This window comes from Vicugna pacos, chromosome 15, assembly GCF_048564905.1.
Source record: "Vicugna pacos chromosome 15, VicPac4, whole genome shotgun sequence".
Classification (NCBI taxonomy): Eukaryota; Metazoa; Chordata; class Mammalia; order Artiodactyla; family Camelidae; genus Vicugna; species Vicugna pacos.
Genome location: NC_133001.1, coordinates 9,854,975 through 9,873,893, shown reverse-complemented (window position 1 = coordinate 9,873,893; position 18,919 = coordinate 9,854,975). Strand labels below are relative to the sequence as shown.

At 39.3% G+C, this 18,919-nt stretch overlaps 2 protein-coding genes across 2 annotated transcripts in view; one reads left to right on the top strand and one right to left on the bottom strand.

Moving 5' to 3' along the window:
• AAK1 (AP2 associated kinase 1) overlaps positions 1 to 9,719 on the bottom strand; it is a 193,419-nt gene extending 183,700 nt beyond the window's left edge. Inside the window, exon 1 of the mRNA XM_072937596.1 lies at positions 9,657 to 9,719. The gene's annotated coding sequence lies outside the window, so the exon portion shown is untranslated. The remainder of the gene's footprint in view (positions 1 to 9,656) is intronic.
• The window catches only part of LOC107032862 (uncharacterized), a 66,335-nt gene that overhangs the window by 35,935 nt on the left and 11,481 nt on the right, over positions 1 to 18,919 (top strand). Inside the window, exons 6-7 of the mRNA XM_072938385.1 lie at positions 10,719 to 11,593; positions 14,127 to 14,203. The gene's annotated coding sequence lies outside the window, so the exon portion shown is untranslated. The remainder of the gene's footprint in view (positions 1 to 10,718; positions 11,594 to 14,126; positions 14,204 to 18,919) is intronic.

The following is an 18,919-nucleotide window of genomic DNA, read 5'->3' as shown; positions in this document are numbered from 1 at the left end:
ATTTCCTTTTCATTGTTCTCCCCTTGATATCTTCACCCACTTTTTTCTTTTAGGTTGTCCTTTTCTTAGGGGTTTGTATGAGCTCTTTAGAAATTAAGGAATTAGCCCTTTTAATATATTATGCTGCAAATATTTGTTCCCAGTTTATCTTTTACTTTGTACAAACATTTTTTCTTGCTATTTATTGTTTAATTTTTTATTATGGAAAAATCAAACATATAAAAAAAGTAGAAAAAAGAGTACCCCATGGACTCATTTCCAAGTTTCACTCCCGTCCCAAGTATTTTGAAGCAGATCCCTAAAGACAAAAAAAAAAAAACTTTTGAAAACATAACTATAAAACTGTTATTACTAGTATGTGGTATTTCTAATATAAAAAAAGCGCTGATTTCTATGCAAATCAATGGATCCATCATTTTCCATTTGACTTCTGGGTTTTGTGTCATGCTTAGAAATGTCTTTGTTACAAGATTATAAATGAATTTACCCATGTTTTCTTCTAGTAAATTTTTTTTCACTCATAAAACCATTTATTAAGTTTAAAATAATTGTCCAGGGCATGCAGAGTCCTGAAGTCCTGGGAAGAGGCAGAGTGACAGAGTAATCAGGGCCAAGAGAGGTCATTTCTTTTGCTCCTTTTCTTACCTATAAAGCATCTGCTTCCAAAAGACACCCTCCCAGACCAAGCTCCACTGTCCCCGACCTCACTTTGTGGCTCAGAGCCTCTCTCGGACTCTCCAGCGTCTGGGCCTCTTCTTTTTCTTTTTCTTTTTTCTTAAGCAAGAGTGTTGAAATATAATTCACATACCATAAAATTCATCCTTTTAAAGTGTACAGTTCGGTGGGTTTTGGTATTTTCATAGTTGTGTGACCATTCCCAGTATCTAATTTTAGAAATTTTTCATCACCCCCAAAGAGACCTTATATTCATTAAACAGTCACTTCCCATTTCCCTGTCCCCCTCCAGGCCCTGACAAAAACTAATCTACTTTCTTTCTCTATGGATTCCCAGGTCATTTCACAGAAATGTCATCACACAAAAGGTGACCTTTTGTATCTGGCTTCTTTACTACTAGTACCTTTATAGTTTCATTTTAACATTTTACATTATATGCCTCTGGAATTTACTTTGCTGAAAGAAGTGGCGCTAGACAGCTTGATTTTTTTTCCCCTCAACTAGTCCCAATACTGTTATACTGGTTTTTTTTTTAATACTCTATCATTCTTTTCATGGATTGGAAATGTCACCATTACCATTTACTAAAATAATGTGTATTTTGGTCTGTTTCCAGATTCTCTATTTTATTCCATTGATCTATCTAAATTTTTTCTGGAACCAAACCATTTTTAGTTCTTGTAACTTCAAAATGCTTTAAAATATCTAATCTGACTGCCTCCCCCCAATATCTTTCCATTCAGATATTTTTCTTGTTTATTTCTACAAATGAACCCAATAACATTTTTAATGTTAAAATTTTTTTGATATTTTGATTGAGATCACACTGAGGTTATAGACTAATTTGGCAAAGATTAATATCCCTTAATTGAGATTTTACATTTTCTTTATAGAGATCCTGCCTGTTTCTCATTAAGTTTATTTTCAGGCAAATTGGTGGTGGTGGTGCTGTTGTAAATGAGATCTTTTCTTCCATTATATTTTCTAACTATTTGTCAACTTTGTACATTAATTGTAAAAAAAAAAAAAAGTAGCTGACCACTTTAGTAAATTCACTTATCACTTCTGTATCCGTTAGCTTTTGCTGCATAACAAACCATCCCCAAATTTAGCAGCTTAAAAACAACAAGCATGTGTTATTTCTCAAGACTATGCAGGTCAACTGGTGGTCCTTCTGGTCTGGGCTAGGTCAGTTTATCTCTGCAGTTTATCTTTGCAGTCAATTGGAACCTCAACTGGCTTTGGTAGTCTGGGATGGCCTCATTCATGGGTCTAGAAGTTCATTCTCTGTCAACTAGATAACTTGGCCACATGCTTCTCACCATCCAGCAGGCTCACCTAGGCTCAATTCACAGAGTAGTGGTCTCAGATTTCCTTAAAATGGTTAAAAAGGGCAAGTCCCAATGCACAAACACTTTTCAAGCTTGCCAATGTCCCAGTATTCTAAAGTCACACAGTTCAACTCAAAGTGTGAAGAAATAGACTCCACTCCTGAGAAGAACTGCAAAGTATTGTAGTCATTTTTGCAGTTTCCCACACACAACTTTCTAACATTTCTTTGGCCTATTCTCTTCAGGTTTCTAGTTATTCTTTGACACAATTACAAATCATAAATCTTTCTCACCTTAAAAGGTTCTTACTTAAGGTAAGAAAGGTTTACTTTAAGAGGTAACTCTTAAATTCTTTTCTTACTTAATTGTATCGGTTAGGATTTCTAGAACATTATTAAGGTATAATATCGTCTTCCTTACTTTAATGGGAATTAAAATATGATGTTGGATCTTTATGATGGCAAAAATAATCTAGCTATTCATAAGATACTAAGACTTTCTGGGTTTTGCTTTGATTTTGTTTTGTTTATTTAATCAGAAATCAATTTTGCTAAATGGTATTTCAGTGTCTGTTGAGCTGACTATACTGTTTTTCTCCTTTGATTTATTAATATAGTTGCATATTGATACAAATCCTAGTAATGAACCATACTTGCATTTCTGGCATGAGTCTCATTTGACTGAGGTGTGTTTTTTGTGACAACTGGAAGATAAATTATGTCTCTGTGGATCTGCCTGTTCTGGACACTTCCTGTAAATGGAATTGTACAATACCGGCACATCTCATTTTATTGTACTCTGCTTTATTGTGCTTCACAGATACTGTGCTTTTTACCAATTGAAGGTCTCTTCCAACCCTGCATCAAGCAAGTCTACTGGTGCCGTTTTTCCAACAGCCGTATTTCTTAATTAATGCTGTTTTTAATGTTTAATAGTTTCTTTTTAGACATAATGCTATTGCACACTTAACAGACCACAGTACAGTGTAAACATAATTTTTGTGTGCACCGGGAAACCATAAAATTCCTGTGACTTGCTTTATTGTGGTGGTCTGCAACCGAACCTGCAGTATCTCCAAGGTAGGCCTGTTTGTGGCCTTTTGTGGATGGCTTTTTTCAATAAGCATAATGTTTTCAAGATTCTTTCACATTGTAGAATTGTATCAGTACATCAGTCCTTTTTTATGGCTGAATAGCATCCCATTGTGTGTCTATACCACACCTAAATGCTTTTGTGGCATCTACTAAGTTGATGCTCACATCATCCTCCTTTATTTTGCTTTTTTAGTGAATTGCATTCTAGATATTCTGGTGTTGAAATATCCTTTCAATCCTGGGTCATGATTATTATTCTTTTAATGAATTACAAGATTCAATTGGCTAGTATTTTATTTAGACCATTGGTATCTTTTTATAAAGGAGCTTGTAGTTTAAATTTCTTCTGCGTTTTTATACAGTTCTGGTATAAGAGGTATGCCAGCACAGGAAGAGTTGAATAAGACAGGAACTATTTCCTCCTTGAAAGTTTGATAGAATCTAATCATAGAGTTACAGGATCTGGTTTCTTTTAGGAAGTAGATCTCTGGCTACCACTTCAGCCTTCTTTTCTGGGTATTGGTTTATTCCATTTTTCTTTTTCTTCTTGGGCCAGTCTAACAGACAATCATAAAGTTTACAAAGCAGCTTGATGACTTTTCACAAAGCAACACCCAGGTTAATAAATGCAAAATTGCCAGTATTCCTGAAATCCCAAAAGTGGTTTCTTCCAATCACTACTCCTTTTCTTTCGAAAGATAATTATTACCTGCACTTCTGTGGTAATTATTTCCTTGCTGTTCATTATAGTTTTACCTCCTAAGCAGTACAGTTTGGTTTTACCGGTATTGAAACTTTATATAAATGGAATTATATAATAAATATTCTTGTGGATCCAGCCCCTTCTACTCAAAAGTATGTTTTTAAGATTCACCCAGGTTGCAATGTATAGTTGTTACTCTTTTTTCCTGCTGAATAGTATTTTATTGTGTGAATATGCCACTATTCGTTTATTCTGTTGATGGGCTTTGAGAGAATTTCCAGTTTGAGATGATTACAAATAAAGCTGCTATGAGCATTCTTGTATATGTCTCTTAAAGAACACATGCACATATTTTTGTTGGGTATATTCTTCTGAACGGCATTGCTAGGTAATGCTGATTATTAGTGATGTTAATTATCTTTTTATATGCTTATTGTCCCTTGGATATCTTTTTTTTTTTTTCCAGTAGCATCTGTGCAAGTTTTTGGCCCTTTTTCCTTTGGGTTGACTGTCATCTTCTTACTGGGTTGTAGGGTTTCTTTAAGTATTTCATACATAAGCTCTTGTAGGTTACAGGTGTTGCAATCTTGTCCATATTCTGTATCTTTTAATGAATAGAAGTTTTTTAATACTAATGTTAAATTAGTGTCAAATTTATAAGTCCTTTTCTTTATGATTAGTTCTTTTGTCTCCTATCTTAAAGGTCTTTCCTTACCTTTAATGAGGTTTTAAATTTTAATGTATGCAAATGATCTTTTTCTTTATGATGAGTACTTATTAAGTAATCTTTCCCTACCTTGAAGTCATGAAGTTCTTCTTCTGTAGTGCCCTCTGGAAGCTTTATTTAGCCTTTTTACATTTAAGTCTATGATAAATCTAGAATGAATTTTTATATATGGTGTAGGGTAGGGGTTAAGTTTCTCTTTATAATTATTCAATTTTCCAGCACCCTTTATTGAAAAGATAATCTTTTCTTTAATGCTTTGCAGTGTCCCTTTTGTCATAAATAAAATATCCACATATGCATGAATCTCTTTATAAATTTATACTCTATTCCATTGGTCAGTATGTCTCTCCTTGTGTCAGAATTATTTCTAATACATGTAAATATACAGTACAGTACATCCTCCCACTTCATTCTTCTTGAAGATTGTATGGGTTATTCTAGGCCCTTGGCATTTCCATGTTATCTAGTTTCAAAAAAAAATCTTGGTTAGATTTTGTTGGCTACCAAATTAAAGAAAAAACTCTATTTGATCTTCTGAGTAATCATTTGAATATTGTTTCTTAGTTTCAGGGGTTACTCATCAGCAAACACATATAGTGTACCTGCCTTAGGGAAACTAACTGACCAGGTTCAAAAATATCTCTGATATGAGCTGAATCACTAACCTTCACAAAATATGTTGCCTTAGGAAAATGCCTTCTTGTGAAAGTAATCCCTGCAGGTGCATCTCAGGTTCCTTCCTCTCAACAAACCTGGTAGTAATTTTACTCTCCTCTCAGTCTTCAGAGGATGACATAAACAACTTTAGAACTAGAAATAAAAATGAGTAAAAGGATACAAATTATTTACAGGATAGGACTTTACAGGTGCAAAATGTATCTACAAAGTTCTTATTCAAAGTCCGACAGTTCTGTCTAAAGACTTACTTGCTTAGGTTCTCAATTCTTTCCTCCATTTCCTCTTTCCACTCTTGTCTTTCTTTTCTTGATTCCAATATTTTCTTCAGCCCAAGGCTCAACTGCCCTCATTGTTTGCCCTCCAGCTCTCTGTACCCGCGTATCAGCAGAAGCAACGAGGCTCTCTCTTCTCAGTGTTAAAGGCACGCCTGATTTCTCAAGATGATCTTCCCAAGTCACTGACCAGAAGCTCAGGAGCTTTTGCAGATTTTAGCAGACATACCTGGGAAGCAGATCCCCAGAATGCTACATGGCAACCTTGCTAGATACTTCACAGTTCTGAATCTCATTTTAAACAGGAGGGAAAAACTGCCTGTAGTTCAAGGGTGGAGCTGGAATTACAGTTCAAAGCTTTTGGGTGGTCCATTATGCAATTAACTAGCTCACTTGATTATTACTGGTATCACAAATCATGCCGCCCTCTAGGTGAGCTTGTGAAGGAAGCACCAGCCACTGGGCTAACCAATTACTTCTTTATGAGATTTTTTTTCCCCCTTTCTAACTAAGGCTTCTTCCTGTATGAATCTTGAAAAACACAGAAAAGTGTAGAGAATTTAAAAACCAGCCATAATCTTATCACTTAGCTATTATCACCCTTATTATTTTGGCATATACTTCCAAGCTTTCTTAATGCATAGCTGATATTCTACACAATTTTATTTGCTGCCTAAATTTCCCTTTTCTTAGATTGTAATTTATTTCTAATTTCATCACAGTTGTAAATAACATTGATGTGAAAAACCTCATGCATGACTCTGTATTTCAGGTTATTTCCATAGACAAAATATGTATTGATAAAGGACTTGTATCCAGAATATTTAAAGAAATCTTATGAATCAGTATTTAAAAAACATTTTTTAATTGAAGTATAGTTGATGTACAATGTTATAGGTTACAGGTGTACAATATAGTGATTCACACTTTTCAAAGGTTATATTTCATTTATAGTTATTAAAAAATATTGGCTATAGTCCTTGTGTTGTACATTATATCCTTGTAGCTTATTTTATGCATAATAGTTTGTATCTCTTAACTCCTATACTCTGCCTCCCCTGCTTCCCACTCCCTCACTGGTAACCACTGGTTTGTTCTATAGATCTGTGAGTCTGCTCCTTTTTTGTTATATTTACTAATGTGTTGTATATTTTAGATTCAACATATAAGTGATATCATACAGTATTTATCTTTGTCTGACTTTTCACTTAGCATAATACCTCCAAGTCCATCCATGTTGCTGTAAATGGCATTATTTCATTCTTTTTATGGCTGAATAGTATTCCATTGTATATATACACCATATCTTCTTTAATTATTCATCTGCTGATAGACACTTAGGTTGCTTCCACATCTTGGCAATTGTAAATAACACTGCTATGAACATGGGGGTGCATGTATCCTTTCAAATTAGTGTTTTTGGTTTGTTTGGGTTTTTTTTGGATATATACCCAGGAGTGGAATTTCTGGGTCATGTGATAGTTCTGTTTTTATTTTTTTTTGAGAAACCATACATTTTCCACAGTGGCTGTACCAATTTACATTCCCACCAACAATGGAGGGTTCAGTTTTCTCCACATCCTCACCAACATTCATTGTGTTCTTTTTGATAATAGTCATTCTGACAGGCAAACAACCCAATTTTTAAATGGACGAAGAATGTGGACAATTTACCAAAGAAGATATACTTAAGATATACTAAGGCAAATAAGCACATGAAAATGTACTCCACAGCATTATTCATCTGGGAAACACAAATTAAAAGGACAATGAAGTAATACTACACATCCACTTGAATGGCTAAAAATTTTTTAACTGACAGTGCGAAGTGTTGACAGTGATAAGGAGCAACTGGAATTCTCATATTTTGCTAGTGGGAATGAAGATGATGCAGCCCCTTTGGAAAACAGATTATCAGTGTTTTATAAAATTAAGTTAAACTTACCATGCAACTCAGCAATTCTCTTCCTAGAAATGAAATTCTATTCCCAAGAGAAGAGAAAATATATGTCCACTCAAAGACCTGAATGTGAATATTCATAGCACTTAATTCATAATAACCCAAAACTGAAAACAATGCAAATGTTCATCAACTGGTGAATGGGTAAGCAAACAATTGTGATGTATCTATAAAGTACAATCTTTCTCAGCAAGAAAAATGAATGAGTTATTGATACACACAACAATATAAATCTCAAATACAATATGCTAAGAAGCCAGATACAAAAGACTAGTATATGATTTCATTTATACAATGTCCCAGAAGAGACAAAACTATAGTGATAGAAAGGAAACTTTTTGAGATGGTGGAAATGTCTTGATTGTAGTGGTAGTTACATGACTGTGTACATTTGTTAAAACCCATTAAACCGTACGCTTAAAATGCGTGAATTTTTGTTGTATATAAAGTATATCTCAGTAAAGCAGATTTTAAAAATAAGGAATGATTCTGAGTTTGTTTTTTGCTTGTTTTTTTTTTTAAAACTTGGGCAGCTGACCTGAAGTAGAACCTGAGAACAGATGGGGAAAATCAGAAGTAGGAGTCGAGGGGTGCGGGGGATGGTGTCAGCATAATGACTTCTGGTTTTGGAAGTGTTAATGAGGTTGAGTTAATAAGGGCACAGAGAGAGAAAAGAGACATAGAAATGAGAAGAAAAAATACTCATAGTGCAGTAAAAAGGAAAAGAGTATGAAATAGAGAAAAGGAAAGACTTGATTTTCGTACATACTCTTTTTTTGTGTTTTGCCTATTTTTGGCACAATTTATTTTCTTTTTTCCCTTTATTCCCTTGGTCTTTCCTTTTTCTGGCGGGGTCTCACACACCATGTGTGACCATTCTGTGCTTCCAAATTCTCCCTCTAAACAGAACACACACACACACACACACACACACCAGCAACACAACCAAATGAGAATGGGGGAAAAAGTAAACCAAGAAAACAAGAAGGTAAAGATGTTTGGCCGCTCCCCTAACGTGCATTAGTAGGGAGAGGTCACTCTTGGTCCTTCACGTTCTGCAGAGAGAAGGAGCAGAAAAGTACCAGGTTATTTACCTTGAGTTTAAACAGCTCAATAGGGAAAGAGCTTTAATAGCTCCATTAGGACGCGGGCCAAGGATTTCTCCTTTGCGTTTATTGTGAATAATTAAAGGTTAATGATGGCATTTTTCTTTCAACCTAGGGGAGGCAACCACACCAGTCGTGATCCTAATTGAATCCAACTGGGAAACCTCAGAAAACATCAGTCACAGATTTGCAATGGTTCTGGGCCTTTTAATCTGTATCCGCGAAAGACAATGAGGCTGTATTTTTATTTCCATCCCGTGGATGAGGAAATTAAAATTCAGAAAACCCAAGGGATCTGCCCACTCGCTTGTAGAGAAGGGCCAAAGGACAGATGTTCAGGGAGTTTGGCAGTTTGTTTGTAGAAGAGGCAGAAAGGAGTCTCTTGGGCTGTAGAGGCCTGGGTTCTGCACGAGTTGTCAAGATGGAGCCCTGATCTGTGGACCAGATCTGTGGACCGTTACCACCAGCCACTGCAGTGGCTCAGAGAAGGCGAGGGCAGGACTCCTTGGGGCCATCACGATCTTCTGAGAGAGCTGATGGGCAGAGCAGACTGGCTTCTGCCCAAAATGTGTATCAAGATGCTCCTCACTCCAACTTTCCTCCCTTTTGTACAACATCGCACACCAGAGGGTGTGTGAGCTGGTGGGGGAACCCAGATTCTAACCCCAAAGCACTCAGCCCTCATACCCTGCTGCCTGCTATTCTTTTGTAAAATTTCCAGTATAGGTATCATTATGAGGTAAAAAAGAAAAAGGAAGGAAGAAAGGCAGGGGAACACCCTCAATTTCCATGTTCATACCTTTCCATAAAAACCTTCCAGTCACGCATTCTCCGCAAGGAAGGAGCCGTTAGCCTGCATGATGAGACTGGGAGAAAGGTCACTCTTAGGTGCAGTGGTAAATGTTGAGTAATTGGCTTTGGGGCAGCGAGAGGAGCCCTGACTTGCAGGACGTACCAGTTCCCATGGTGTAAACACCCCCAGAGTGGCTGATTCCAAGCTACTGAAGGAAGGTCAACCAGTTCACAAAATTCCTGAAAACGGAACATTCAGCTCCCACAAGCTGCAATGTGATGGCTCTGGCGCATCAACACCCACATAACATGGTTACCTGCTATTTACAGACTCCGGATCCCTCCTCTGCCCCTCCGCTGCTTCCACTTCTTCCCAAAAGGCATCACCTGTCTCCCCGGGGCACCTAACTCTTCTTCTTCTTCTTTTTTTTTTTCTCTTGTGGTTAAGTGCTATTTATTGGTTTTCAGTTTTTAGAATCAGCATATTGACAGTTCAAAGAAGACTTAGTTCTAAATTCTAGAACAGAATAATGAGAAATAATAGTAACACTTATTGAGACCTATTATATAGCAGGCAGCGTTCTAAGCACTTAGCTTGAATAAACAGTTTTAATCTTCATGACAGCTTTCTGAAGCAAAACTTATCATTATCGTCATTTGTACCAATATGGAAACTAGAACACAGAGACGTTAAGTAACTTGCCTAAAGTTACCGAGCAGAAAGTGGCAGAGGTGGGATTTGAATTCAGACATACTGACCTCAGTATCTACGAGGTTAAAATGATAAAACTAACGTGTAGGGAAGAGGGGGGAACAATAGAACTCAGAGTACACTAATTTCTTTATCTTTCTTTTTTATTTCATTTTTCAGTTTTATTGGGTAGAACTGTTATAATTTGACTGCACATATACAATATATTGCATGTAAATACATATACACAATATGCTGCACATATTTTAAAAATTTGCATATATGTACCGTTCATTGTTTCTAAGAACATTTAGAGTTTTAGCTTTTTCCACTTATATAGTTATCAAAGGAATAAAGCCAACCACAAAATAAGAATTAATTCAAAAAGATACGCACACCCTGCTATTAACAGCAACATTATAGTTGCCAAGATATGGAAGCATCCTAAATGCACATCAATAGATGAGTGGATAAAGAAGATGCAGCATATGTATGTGATGGAATACAGCTCACCCCTAAGAAAGAAGGCTATTCTGCCATTTGCACCCAAGCACCTAACTCTTGAAGGAGTTTGAGACTTTGAGAAGTTTAGCCTTTCTGTCTGTCTGTCTCTCTCTCTCACACACACACACAATTAAAGAAAAGAAAGAAATGTTGTGTTTCAGTACTTCTGCTTTCTGCCCTGCAGGACAGACTCACCTGATGAAGGAACACAAAGGCCAGGCTACCTGCCTTGAATAGGGGAAGGAACATTCTACCTTAGCATGAACAAAACCCAACTGCACAGAAACTGCACTTTCCGCTGCTCTGTCCTCCACCAGAGGACAGGACAAGGACAGTCTGCCGTCTGCATCCCTGTCCCAAATGGGTTCCCAGTGACAGCACTGCCTGGTGGATGACATCTCTCCAAGGTTTGCAAGACTCCAGCCTGGATTCTGAGCGCATTCTGACCTCCTTCTTTTGGAGACTTCTCCTTCCAGATCTCCATCCACAAGCCCTGCTCTTTCCCCACCTGTTGAGGCTGGGCCCTAGGCTGGGGGACAGGGTGGATATGTGAGAGCGTCAGGATGGACAGCCCCACTCAAATCTCATGGAATGGGGATTGACTTTCTCCAAAGGAGGGGAGTGTACTGTTTCCAGAAGGAAGGAAGGATGGCGTGAGGACCAAAGGCATTCACCACAGGACTTCAGATATAAATGAGTCGACAGAAAATAGACATCTATTCCGGACAATCCGAGCAGCACAGAGCCCGGGAAGATTGGAGAGCGGGGCGTCAGTCAGTGGCCGGGACCTCTGAGAGGACTAAAGCCTTCTTCTGGGCCAGCATCAGGGTCCAAACCCTGTCCAGCCAGCCTGCTCTCCACGATGTATCCACCGCTGGGCCCACTGCCCCCCGCTGTGGACACAGGCTTTACCAAACACCCACGCTTTATTTCCTGGGACCCAGGCCGTGTTGAAAGGCTGATAGGCTTCCACTGGACTTCCTGTGTTGCCCACTCAGTTCCTAAGCATGGGAGAGCGCTTACGTTGGGCCAGATCCCCGGACGGGGACCTCATTTGCGGTGAGATGTCCTGGAAGGCAACCATGGTTCAGCCTGAGCCCAACCAATAGCCAGGCACCCGCATCCAGGGGGGCTTGAGTCAGCTGGTAGGACGCTGGGCCTGCTCCAGGTCTGGGTTCAAAACCAGTTTTCCCCTTGTATTTCCCGGGGCTTGTTCACAGTGCCCCCTGCCGGCCATTTCTGGTTAACATTGTGTCTTCTGGACCCCAGGTCAATTCTGTTCCTGACGCCTAATCCACCGCCCTCTAGGGTGGCGCAGTGAAGTCATATAATAGATGGGAAGATGCTCTGGAGAGCCGAAAAAGGAAAACTATACAAATGCAGTGGACAGTTATTATAAAGCCAAGATTGAGAACAGAACTGAATGCTTCCCTCGTCCTCAGAACTTGCCTCATCATGTATAGCTTTTCAGTAGCATATTATTTCAGTGGACAGAAATTAGTTGTACTGGACTGAATTATTATGCCCCCAAATTCATGTGTTGAAATCCTAACCTCCAGTTCTTCAGAATGTGGCTGTATTTGGAGACAGGCCCTTTAAAGCGGTAGTGAAGTTAAAATGAGGTCATTAGGGTGGGCTGTAATTCAGTGTAACTGGTATCCTTACAAGAGGAAGAAATTAGGACCTAGACACACATGTGAAGACAGAGAGAGAAGACAGATACCTAGAAGCGGAAGAGAAGGGCCTCAGGTGAAACCAAGCTTGCTAATGTCTTGATCTCAGACTTCTAGCCTCCAGAAACGTTAGAAAAATGTCTGTCATTCAAGCCACGGAGTCTATAGGGGCTGGGCTGGACCCCGCAGGCCTGCAAGGCCTGTACTTGCCCACCCTTGAGACCAAAGAAAGATCCCAGAGTCAGCAACAGAGACACCAGTGGTTTAATGGATGGGGGATCTTAAACGTCTGAAGCAAGGTCCTGGAGCAGCACCCCACTGTGTGCGGCAGACGGTGAGCGGGACACAGCAGCAGCCCTCACTTCCAGGGGAGGAGGGAGATTACCAGTTATAGGGGGGCTGACATCAGGTTGGCTCACTGGTTGCCAAGGAAACCAGCAGAGGGGTGCACCCCCTCACCGCCCCTTTGATAAACTACCATAGTAGAGACAGTTCTAATTTAAAGATCAGAACAATCATTAGATGGGGCCAGGGCACGGGCATAGGCATTTCCTGATCAGGCTCTATAATTAAGAGGGAAAGTCCGTCACGTGAGTAGGTGTAGATGAAGCAGGGACTAGGGGGGCAGGGGATGTACAGAGAGCAAGCGGACAGCCATCTTGGGTCGCCTGACCACACAGTGGCACCCGTTAAGGCAGAGCTAGCAAACCAGCACACCAGTCTATGACATACTTGAGCCTTGCTCTTATAACTGAGTTTGGGTGAACCAAAAACAAGGCCCTGCCTCAAGGAATTCAAGATCTAGAAGGAGAAGGTGGGCAAATATGGACAATTAATTATTATGGTGTTATTAACAATGATACCTACCGTATGCTGGTTAATTTGCCGCTGTGGTCTTTAGTCTTCACAGCAACCCTAAAATATTGTACAGGCGAGAAAGTAAAGGCACAGAGAGGCTTAAAACTTTCTCAAGGTCACAAAGTTATTATCAAGCCAATAACTGAATCTATGTTCACCTGACTCAAAACTCTGCTTTGTTCCAACTAGTCCCACTGCCTCTGCACAGATCGGAGCAGGAAAGAGGGAGAAGATGATAGTGGTAGACCCTGGTGGTCTACTCTCTTTTCCAGATAATAGCACCTTCTCTTTTATTGGAGAATGGCCCCCCAACAAAGGGCATGCCCATTCTCCCTTGCCGAGTCCAGAGGGATGGTCCAAGGCCTGACCAATCATAACTTTATCCCTCTGGCCACAGGTCAATGACTGGGCATATGTCTACAGCCAAGCTAATCTTAGTCTTTGCCATAATTTTTATAAGCTGGAACCAGGAGAGAGAAATTTTTGCTCTCCCCTCGGATGTCTAAACTGTAAGCCTGGTGCTCTCCGTGACCACATTTTCCCTTAACAAGAGAAAATGAGATCAACTCATAACAAGAAGCCAAAATGTGTGTGATATGTGTGTGTAGACAGACAGAGAGAACCAACATCATCATTCGAGTGTTTGGATCCAGCCATTCCTGAGGCTCATGCCAACCAGCCCTTACTTATATGAGTTAATACATCCTCTTTTTAACTGAAGCCAGTGTGTGGTGGGTTTCTTTCCCTTAAAAATCGAGTCCTAAGAAATACAATATTGGTTTAAAAAAACTTCATAGATGAGATGACCCAAAAAACAAGGGCTTCATCAGAAAGACAAAGGAGAAGAGAGGCAGAGGCTGAGGTGTGTGATGGCAGCTACACCCAGTGCAGCTCAGTGTGGCTAGAGCTTAGACGTGTCGAGGGGCTGGGGGGAGGGGCAAGAGCCACACCAGCAAAGTCCTTAGTGCTCTGCTAAGATAATTCCATCCTTATGTGAGGTCAATGGGGAGCCACCTAGGAGTTTTAAGCAGTGGTATGACATGATCCAACTTTTGTTTCAGAAGATCACTCAGAAGATATATCCAAGTGAGAACACAACAGGAGGCAGTTTCAACAGAAGGCTGCTCCAGGAATCCAGGTGAGAAATCAGAGCAAAAAATGACTCCCAAGTTCTTGGCTTTGCCATTGGTTGGAGCGATAGACAGGGACAAAAAGAATTGCATTTTGGTCATTTCAGGGTTGAAGTATGTGGAAAACACTTAAGTAGAATTGTCCAGTAGGTATTTTAAAAGAGATGCCTGAATTGGGGATTTTTTTTTACATTTTTTCGAGTCATTAATTCAACTGTGTACTACATGCCTACTACTGGCCAGGCACTGTGCTGAGAAAAATACGGTCAAATCTCTGCTTCCCTGGGATTAACACTTCCGTGAACGCAAAACAGATCATAAACAAGTAGACAAATAAAGAAACAGGTAAGTGTCATGTGGCAGAGATGGAAGGGGGAGGGGGCGAGGAGGGTGGCTCCATCAGTTTAGGTGATCAGCTAGTAGGAAGTGCTGGTAGAAAGTGGGGAAGCCCTGAGGATGGAGGAGGCAGCCTCAAGATGAATGTTCTCCAATTTGTGTAAATATGAACATGCCCATTTAAAAATCTGTCCATTTTGTAAAGTTGCTTTCTTTGCCCAGCTATGTCCTCAAGGCTGGCCATGACGTGGCAACAGGCTTCAGGGCAGAAGACTGAGGCTGGTGCTTGGGAAGCTCCCACCAATGCCCCTTTGCTTCCCAGCACCTTTCATTCCGCTTTTCCAAAGCGCATCCCTGCATCCGCTCTTTAATTGGCAGGCTCATTGGCACCAGCGGGTGGCATTTGATCATTACCCCTGCATCGCAAATACGGGCCACAAAGGCCAAGGTTTACAGGGCATCAGCCAAAATTATTTTGTGAGTCAAAGGATCTTATTTTGAGTTTAACCCAAAATACCTGACATCTGGTCCTTTCTTTTTCTGGACTCTCCATCATTACATCCTTCTATAACAGTCATTTCCTCTTTAACTCCAAGCATCTAAAAACTTGGTTTTTCTTCAAGGACCCTGAAGGCATGTTGCTTTATCCCACCTACTCCAGGTCTGTTACTTAAGGCAATCAGTGTTTCTCCCCAGAACACTCCTTAAATGCTACGTAAAATTCAAACTATACATGACAATTTGTTTCTTTTTTTAGGGGCCCTTGTATAATGGCACAAAATTCATAAAGAAGCTAAGGTGAATTCCTGTGTTTTCAGTTTCCCCAAGCAGGGGTTTTATAGAAAAGGACTCGTTTTCTCAATAGCTAGGCAAAATTCAGGTCGCTATCTGAGGGGCTGACTGTTTGGGGCAGTGAGGAAATGATGAAATTACCTTGGAAGCCTGGCCAGTGTAATAAAAAAAAAATTGATCCTTCTTGAGAAAGTGTTTATACAAACTGAAGAGGATTGGCATGAAATTATTCCGAGTGAAGTTTATGTATAAGATAAAAATCAGGCAGCCTTAGGGGCTTCTGGCTGTGGCTGTATGAAGAGGTTGGTGAATCCTCTTGGCACAAAAAAATAGAAAAGAAAAGAAAAGAAAAAGTATAAGACTGGATAAAATTATTTTTAAAATAAAATAATGTGTCAGGGGTCTGGAAATTGACCACAGGCCGAAAGCAAATTGGGAAACGTTTATTCTTCACAAATTGCTGAATCTTCAGTTATGAACAGTGGATGTGTCTATAACTGTAATAGCTATCTATTGCTGCGTAACAAATTGCTCCAAAATGTATTTGCCAAAAACAGCAAGCATTTATCTTGTCACAGTTTCTGTGCATTGGGAATCCAAGAGTGGTGTACCTCTGGTTCAAGGTCTCTCATGTGGTTGTAGTCAAGCTGCTGTCTTCTCTGAAGACTCAGCCAGGAAAGGGTCTGTTTTGAAGCTTCCTCAGGGGACAATTGGTGGGCCTCATGGCACCTGGCTTCCCCCAGAGTGAGTGATCTGAGAGAGAAGAGCACACCCTAGATGAAAGCCACAGTCTCTCTTTTTTTCAAGATATGAATGTTATTAATTAAGCAACTTTTTTAGAGATGGGGTAAAATTCTGGTTTGTGTTTGGAAACATCAAAGAATTTAGCAAGTTGCCTCCTGGTTTAAGCAAGACACACTTGTATACTAACATATGCAGCCTAGTTCCACTCAAGAATAGCTTGGAAGGCATTTCTGCTAGCCAAAAGCCCCAAGCATTTTAATTCTGCCTTTCCACTGGTTACATTTCCAAAATGTCATTTTTTTTTTGCATTGAGGTAAGATTTATGTAACATAAAATTAACCCTTAGTCATTTTGTTTTGTTGTTGTTGAACTATTTAATTATATTAAAGTAAGGTTAATTTACAATATTTTATTAGTCTCAGGTGTACAGCATAGTAATTGTACAACATGTTTTATAGATTATATTCCATTTAAAGTTATAAAATATTGGCTATATTCCTTACGTTGTACAATTTGTCCTTGTATCTTATTTTATACATAGTGATTTGTACCCCTTTATCCCCTACCCCTATCTTGCCCCTCCCTTCATCAGAGTCTGGTTCTGTTTTGTTAGATTCATTTGTTTCTTAGATTCTACGTATAAGTGATAACAAACATTATTGATCTTTCTCTGATATTGAGCACCTTTTCATGTGCCTGTTCACCATCTGTATGCCCTCTTTGGAAAAATGTTTATTCAAGTCTTCTGCCCATTTTTCAATCAGGCTGTTTATTTTTTAATCCTGGCTCCTGTCATCAGAGATCACTTTTGTCTGTATTTGAACTTCATAAAAGGATCCAGATAGTGTGTATGTTTCTTGTGTGTCTAACTTCATTTCAACATTCTGTCTCTGAGATTCATCCATGCTGTTACCTTGACCAGTGGTTCACTCTTTTTCCTTGCTGTGTTGTATTCCATTGTGTAACTATGTCACAATTTACTCTTTTCCAAAATTACTTATTTACTTATTTATTGGGGGGGGAGGTAATTAGGTTTTTATTCATTTTTTAAAATGGAGGCACTGGGGATTGAACCCAGGACCTTCTGCATACTAGGGACACATTCTACCACTGAGATATACCCTCCTTCCCAACAATTTACTTTAAAAAAATTTTTTTTCCTTCCAGTTTTATTGAGATATAATTGACCTATAGCACTGTATTGGGCAGGAGAGAGTAATTAGGTTTTACTTATTTATTTTCAAAGGAGATACTGGGAATTGAACCCAGGACCCTGTGCTTGCTAGGCACACACTGTACCACTGAGCTATCTCCTCCCCTACTCCCACAATTTACTTTTGATGGACATTAGTTTGTTTCCAGTTTGGGGCTTCACAAATAAAAGTATACATGTCCATTGAAGGTTATAAGTGCTTATTTCTTTTGTCACCTAATAATAATTTACACTATGTTTTTTTTTTAAATTCTTATTTTTTATTGAAGTGTAGTCAGTTTACAATGTTAGTTTTAGGTGTACAGCAAAGTGATTCAGTTATACGTGTACATACATGTATATTTTTTTCAGCTTCTTTTCCATCACAACTCATTATAAGAAATTGAAAATAGTTCCCTGTGCTATATAGTAGGTCCTTGTTGTTTATTTATTTTATATATAGTAATATGTATCTGTTAACCCTAAACTTCTAATCTATCCCTCCCCCACCGCTCCTGGCAACCACAGTTTGTTTTCTGTGTCCATGAGTCTATTTCTGGTTAATATTTTACATTAGGTTTTGATTAAGTAAAATGCAGCCTCTAGACCAGCGCAGGCCTATGACATTTGGACTTAACACCTGCTTTCTACCACAGGAGGATAACCCCAAAAGTCTATGATAGGTAGTCATTTTGAAAACAGAACATAAGATCCATTTCACAAGTCTATATGAGGTCTAAATAAGAAGGAACCTGTGAAGACTCAGCACGAATTAAAATCTGTCATATCTTTTCTTAGCTAGTATGTAAGATTTATTGCTTCACTAGTGAGTAAGCCCAGCCTTGGTGTCTACTAATGTTTTTAGAGAATTAGGGAATTCTCAAAGAGCTATAAACTATTTATCAATAATGTAAAGAATTTATTGCAATGAACATTTTTCTATAGTGTCCTAAGAAGAGATGAGGAGGGACAAAGATAATGGATTTGATAATGACTCTGAGATACTGGCCAGTCTAGAGAAAATTGTGAAGTAGGCTAGGTGAGTTTAAACATCTCCTCTACCCATGCTCTTCTCTTCTTTGGAATGTCTTACTCCTTCTGACCCCTCCCACAGAAGCCTTGCCTCAGCATCAGGTGCCCTTTGCCCTCATAATGCCCTAGACTGGTACCTCATCCAGTCTATGCAGCTCAGGTGAATCCTAAACTCAGAAGCTGCCTGGACCTCTAAAGTTCATGTCCTTGGAGCTTGGCTTCCTACCAGGTGACAGGAAAGCTGAGAAACTTATATAATTGATGTGATCCCTTCCCCCTAGGATGTTATAAAAGGAGTCTTCTAGGAAGAAAGCTGGAATTTAAAAGAGCTGCTTTAATGGTGGAAAATCTAGCTGGGGAGATGCTCTCCTGGGAACCACAGGGCTGTGTGTCTAGCTGGGTCTGGCACAGCTCAGCAGGTTCTACATTTCATTGCAGTTGTTTGGTTTGGAAAGTCCCTTGGCTATTTGGCTTCTGGAGTCCTCTCTCACCATGGAGCTCCTCTGTGGGGAGGACAGAACTCATCAATCACATTCCCCAAATGTCAAGCTCCTGCTGTGTGACCCCAGGATAACCTTGCTTTTCATCTTCATAACAGAAGCAAGGATTCCATGTTTGCTGGATAAAA